Genomic DNA, 6,839 nt, shown 5'->3' with positions numbered 1-6,839 from the left:
CTGCGTATTTACTTTTCGCATTGCCGATTCTACATCTTCGTAGAAGCTTTCAACTGCCTGGTCATCATAACTACATGTAGGTGCGTGGGCCTGTACAACCTTCAGTTTATACCGCTTATTAAGCCTAATTACGATGCCTGCCACCCTCTCATTAATAGTATAGAATTCATCTATATTACCCGCTATATACTTATTGACAAGGAAAGCTACCCCTAGTTCTCGCCTCTCCGGTAAACCTCGATAACACTGTACATGTCCATCCTTCAGTACAGTATATGTCTCATTGGGCCTCCTAACTTCACAAAGCCCTACGACATCCCATTTCATACCCTCTATAGTTCCTCTAACAGCACTGCTAAACCAGCTTCACTAGCTAGGGTTCTAACGTTAAACGTTGCCAGGGTCAGTTTCCAATGGCGGCCTGTGCAGCGGAGCCAGGAATTCTTAGCACCCCTTGCTGCGTCACAGGTCTGAATGCCGCCGTGGTCAGTTGTGCCGCAGCCGCTGGTGACTGAGGGCTGAGGTTTGATAGGACAAATAAAGGGCTAATGTGGCTCTTGCTTGCATTCTAATGTTTTTCATTTCTACTGCAAGTATGAGCAATGCTTATAGCTGGAAGGGCAGAAAATTGCTCTCGTAATGCGAAGTTATAAACCACTCGCGGTTAGGGCAAATGGCTTACGGGGGCCCGGCCGCCGGAGGAGGGGGCGTGTACGCAGGAGGGGGCCTCTGGGGACGGGACCTGGGAAAAGAAAAGGCGCGCTTCGTCACAGATACGACGGAGGAGGCGCGCAGAGCTAAACTAAGAGAAACGTAAAAGAAATGCTAAAATACAACAGCAATGGCGACACAATCATTCGCATCGAAGGTCGCTCCAAGTCTCCCTAGAGCAAGAATGAATTGGAGGCTTTATGTTCGGCTGCCGCTGGTGCGACATCCTGGAAATGAATGCATGCATAGGATGGTCTGCATACAAGCGCGAAAATGACGAGGTAAATAGAGAACAAGACAATCCGACACAAGCGCTCATTCGTTCCTTTGTGGCCGTGATGAGCAGAATGAATGAGAGTTCCTTACGGAGGTCTCCCAACTGGTGGGGACGCGGGCGGCCTAGAAGGTGGCCTAGGAGGTGGCAGCGGGGTTCTGGAAAAACAGTTCATTGGGACGATCGTTGAAACCATGAATAAGCAGAATCGATGTCTGATATTTTCTTATGGTGCTGTCACCAAAGGCGTAGGTAAAGGAGGTTGGCGGAAGTTAGAAACGAAAGAATAGTAATTCATTTAGCTGACCCCAAGCACGAGAAGCGCTTGGTAAAAAATATTAGAGGGAAGACCTAGTCTAGAGATTTTTAATTCAATAGCCGTAAAATACATGATGGTCTATTCAGGAGGTTTATACGGCAAGGCGGATATTATTTTCCTTGTCAGTTCAGTCGTTCAGTCGTGTCCGACTCTTCGTGACCCTATGGACCATGTCACGCCACGCTTTCCGGTCTCTCACTATCTTCCTAACATCACATAACTTCATCTGCAGTGATTCAGGGCGATAAAACAACAATACAAAAACAAACATGCAAACAAATAAATGAGCAAAATATTTGAATTTAGGGCTGAAGCGCGAAGTTACACTGCAGGATTGAAAGCCTTCAACATTCAATGGCTTTTAATGGCTGTCCTGCGTTCCGATATTTAAGTAAGATGGACAGTTGGGCAAGTTGGTACAATTGCTTAGTGGGTTGTGCTTCTCTTTGTGCTTGTGCTTGTGCTTCTCTTCTTGTGTATTCTGTCTCTTCGCGCTGTTCCACCCACTATCCGATATTTGAGTTGAAGATTGTGTACTGCCATCATGTATTGTCAAGAGACGTTGTGACATCTGCTACATGTGATTGATTGTCTGTTTCTTTTATATACATTAATGACAAATGACGATGAATATCATGCACAAATAAAAAAATAATTTAATTAATTCAATGTGAATGCCATTCATAAACGTCCCGTTCAACATTGTGCTTCATGACAGCAAGCATGAGGTAAGCTTGCCGCGCTGATTGACGCAGTGGGCTTTCCAAGGCTGTATTGCGGCGCGCAGCAATTTTACAAAAATGTCGTAAACGCAACGTAAAATTTGTCGGTATTTCTATCAAGCAGCGCATATATATCAATGTGCCGCATGAAGAACTACTATCATAATTCCTACATTGTATGTTAGATACCGTGAGCCGCAATGTTGAATTTTATTTTAAAAAAGTGGACTTTTCTAAATCAACTTTTTGACTTGTCTATTCATGGCTTCACCTTTTTAACTTGGGTATTCAACGTCCCTTAACGCTGAAAATTAGAAAGATTATTGCGTTATTTACCTTAAAAATTATATACGCACACATGAAACCTGCACAGACTGCTCTGGAGTACATTTAGCGCAGTTGGAGGGTAAATCTCTGTAGAACAATTTAAAACGTCAGAAAGAACTCCGCGAAAAAAACGCACTCGCACGTGGAAGGTATTTTGAAGCCAACGTGATTTGTTGGCAGAACAAAAAGGAGCTCCACATCTCGAGTGCTACAAAATTTAATTCTAAATCCTCAAACCCACACTGTAAAAAGTGCTCCCCTGCACTGCACAAAACTCCCATCGTGGGACGAGGGAAGAAACAGCTCAAAAGAGAGATATTGGAATCCTCGCTTATTCACGGCTTGCATGAAAAGCGCGTAAGCGATGCATCAGTGACATTGCTGCAGAAAGAGTTGCTGTTTACATGCAAAGGAAGTTAGCGGTTCGTACACGCTCCTCATTGTCTATTACACCTGATTAAATTATGGCTGTTTTATCTGTGATGATTACGTTGCGCTAGTCGATGCGTCTGCACAGGAAGACTTTTTCTCCGGAAGTTTCCAACAGACACCGTTGCAAGTAGCGTTTGTCCCAATCACTCCTCTCGTGTATGTCTGCCTCAGCGCTTCCAAAAGTTATGTAGTCTTACTAGATAGCAAATCATGTACCAACTAGCTAAACTTTCCGTATTACTGTAGTCATACTATTAGTACATTTATAAAAGTTGCAAGGTATGTACGATAGCAAATCAGGCAGCGAAAATTCACCATTCTATTCATTTGAGAACATAAATGCCACAAAAATCAAAAGGGCGAGAAGGGTTCGTACGGTGATCTAGACACAGGAGGTGGAGGCTGGTACGGAGGACTGTAAAGAAACGGCGTACTTTGGTACTGCGGTTGCATATGAGAAACATTAGATACAGATTGCAAGCGACGCTTACGGTGGTCTCGCCACTGGAGGAGGTCCAGGGGGAGGCCTTGGCAATGGTGGGGGTGGTCTATGAGAAGTAACCAGTATTATGCAATGTCTCGCAGAACTTTGAAAGGAGTACCAAAAAGTGAACATTTCTTACGGTGGCCTGGCCAGAGGAGGTGGTGGTTGATACGCGGGAGGAGGCCGTGATGGAGGCAGCGAAGGCCTGCGGTTGTTTCGAATTATCGTGAAACTTCTTTACGTGTTGCTTCTCAATTTTTTTCATTAATGAGTTTGCACTGCTGTATGATTGGAACTCAGACCCGATCATCATCATCATTAGCCTGACTATACCCACTGCAGGGTGAAGGCCTCTCCCATATTTCTCCAATTAACCCGGTTCTGTGCTAGCTGCATCCACTTGACCCCTGCGAACTTCTTAACTCACCCGCCCACCTAACTTTCTGCCGCCCCCTGCTACGCTTTCCTTCCCTGGGAATCCAGTTTGTTACCCTAAGCGACCATCGGTTATCCTCTCTTCGCACTACACGTCCAACATGCCATTTTTATTCAAGAAAAATAACGATAATGACCCGATATCGCAATGCAAATATCGAGCAATAACAGCGAACCTTGGACCTTTCTCAATCAAGAGCACCCACAATCAAAAACGTAAAATAACGTAGGGCGCTGCCCTCTCATTGGTTCGCTGGCTATTTGCTTATTCGTTGCTAAATTTCCGTTACATAACAGCAAACATTTGATGACAGTCAGACTACCAAACTGTTTATCTACGTATTATGCGTAATTGTGCCATTCGACAAACTATAGTTGAAATGCGCTCTTTAAAAGCAGTCCATGTGGCGCTTCTGGCAGTCGCTAATTTCGACATGAGCGCTAAGAAAATGTCAGATTGTCATTTCTGCGTCTCACGCGCGCACTGATGAGTGTTAAGAATGTCTGGCTTTCGGTAAAATGAAAATATTAGCTGGAAAGAAGATTGTAATTGTAGAATCTAAGCATACCCATATAGATTACACTTTGTACTGCGCATACCAACGCGAAAGACGCCATTGTTTTCCTTCTTTCTTCCATTTCTTCTTGCATTCTCCTTAGCCACCGGTCTTGGCCCTCATACTAAGAGATCACGCTGCGCTAAGCTTGCCACTCAGGACACATTTACAGCGGCTGTATATTTCCGCAGCGGGTGCAAGCGCATGTGGCCACCCTACACTTCCGTTTCCCGAAGTTCTAAGGTACGCATGATAGCTTTTACCAGTTCTCCTCGAAATGGATGAATCGAGCTGCAAAAAATTCAATATTACTCCTTGCGGCTAGAGGAGCCAAAAAAAGGCTCATTGGGTAAAGGAGAGGGTGGCAAGGTTGCGTACGGTGGTCTTGACACAGGAGGTGGAGGCTGGTACGGAGGACCAGGAGGGCTGTAAAGAAACGACGTACTTTGGTACTGCGGTTGTATATGAGAATCATTAGACACAGATTGCAAGCGACGCTTACGGTGGTCTCGCCACTGGAGGAGGTCCAGGGGGAGGCCTTGGCAGTGGTGGGGGTGGTCTATGAGAAGTAACCAGTATTATGCAATGTCTTTCGTAGAACTTTGAAAGGTGTACAAGAAAGTGAACATTTCTTACGGTGGCCTGGCCACAGGAGGGGGTGGTTGATACGCGGGAGGAGGCCGTGATGGGGGCAGCGAAGGCCTGCGGTTGTTTCGAATTATCGTGAAACTTCTTTCTGTGTTGCTTCTCAAATTTTTTCATGAAAAAGTTTGCACTGCTGTATAATTGGAACTCAGACCCGATCATCATCATCATCAGCCTGACTTTACCCACTGCAGGGTGAAGGCCTGTCCCATATTTCTCCAATTAACCCGGTTCTGTGCTAGCTGCATCCACTTGAGCCCTGCGAAGTTCTTAACTCATCCGCCCACCTAACTTTCTGCCGCCCCCTGCTACACTTTCCTTTCCTGGGAATAAAGTTTGTTACCCTAAGCGACCATCGGTTATCCTCTCTTCGCACTACACGTCCAACATGCCATTTTTATTCAAGAAAAATAACGATAATGACCCGATATCGCAATGCAAATATCGAGCAATAACAGCGAACCTTGGACCTTTCTCAATCAAGAGCACCCACAATCAAAAACGTAAAATAACGTAGGGCGCTGCCCTCTCATTGGTTCGCTGGCTATTTGCTTATTCGTTGCTAAATTTCCGTTACAAAACAGCAAACATTTGATGACAGTGAGACTGCCAAACTGTTTATCTATGTATTATGCGTGAGTGTGCCATTCGACACACTATCATTGAAAAGCGCTCTTTAAAAGCAATCCATGTGGCGCTTCTGGCAGTCGCTAATTTCGACATGAGCGCTAAGAAAATGTCAGGTTGTCATTTCTACCTCTCACGCGCGCACTGATGAGTATTGAGAATGCCTGGCTTTCGGCAAAGTGAAAATATTAACTGGAAAGAAGATTGTCATTGTAGAATCTAAGCATACCGACTTAGAATAGACTTTGTACTGCGCATACCAACGAGAAAGACGCCATTGTTTTATTGCGTTCTTCCATTTCTTCTTCCATTGTCCTTAGCGACCGGTCTTGGCCTTCATACTAAGAGATCACGCTGCGCTTAGCTTGCCACTCAGGACACAAGCGCATGTGGCCACCCTACATTTCCGCTTCCCGAAGTTCTAAGGTACGCATGATAGCTTTTACCATTTCTCCTTGATGTGGATGAATCGAGCTGCAAAAATTTTTATATTACTCCTTGCGGCTAGAGAAGCCAAAAAAAGGCTCATTTGGTAAAGGAGAGGGTGGCAAGGGTGCGTACGGTGGTCTTGACACAGGAGGTGGAGGCTGGTACGGAGGACCAAGAGGGCTGTAAAGAAACGACGTACTTTGCTCTACCGCTATAGCTATAAAACGTTAAGGAAGGGTTGCAAGGGACGCTTACGGCGGTCTCGCCACTGGAGGAGGTCCGGGAGGAGGTCGTGGGGGCGCAGGTGGTGGCCTATGAGAAGTCACACACATTATGGATTGTTGTTTGCAGCAATTGCCAAGTTGAGCCAGAAAAATGAACGTTTCTTACGGAGGTCTGGCCATAGGAGGAGGTCATGACGTAAGAGGTGGGGGCGTGCGGTTGTTTCAGATATGCGTAAGACTCCCGGGCATGGATCACAACACAGACGGGCGCGGAACTCTGGCTACCGCCGTAATGTTTTGTTTCCAACATGCTCCGTTTGCGTTATGATCAAAACTACCACCCCATCATGAACGCCGCGGTGCGTAGAGCAAAGTCCCGGGTCGTACTTTTTTATTCCTCAAACGATTATAGCAACGACATTGGGCCACACAGAACAATGCACGCGTCACGGCCTGCTGAGTTTCTTTTTGTATCTTTAGTAAACAAGAGTGAAACCTTTACTGTGACACAGTTATCTCTTGTAAGCTCTTAATAGACCTCAGTTAAGATCGTCATCTATGTAATTTATGCGCCTCGTATATTTAATATTTCCGGGCCCATCTTAAACTCTCGTGCTTTATACTCATGTTGAAGACAGCCTATGTTCAAGGAA

The sequence above is a fragment of the Amblyomma maculatum genome, chromosome 1 (assembly GCF_055883805.1).
Source record: "Amblyomma maculatum isolate TAMU_Amacu chromosome 1, ASM5588380v1, whole genome shotgun sequence".
In the NCBI taxonomy this organism is placed as follows: Eukaryota; Metazoa; Arthropoda; class Arachnida; order Ixodida; family Ixodidae; genus Amblyomma; species Amblyomma maculatum.
This window is presented reverse-complemented; position numbering follows the sequence as displayed.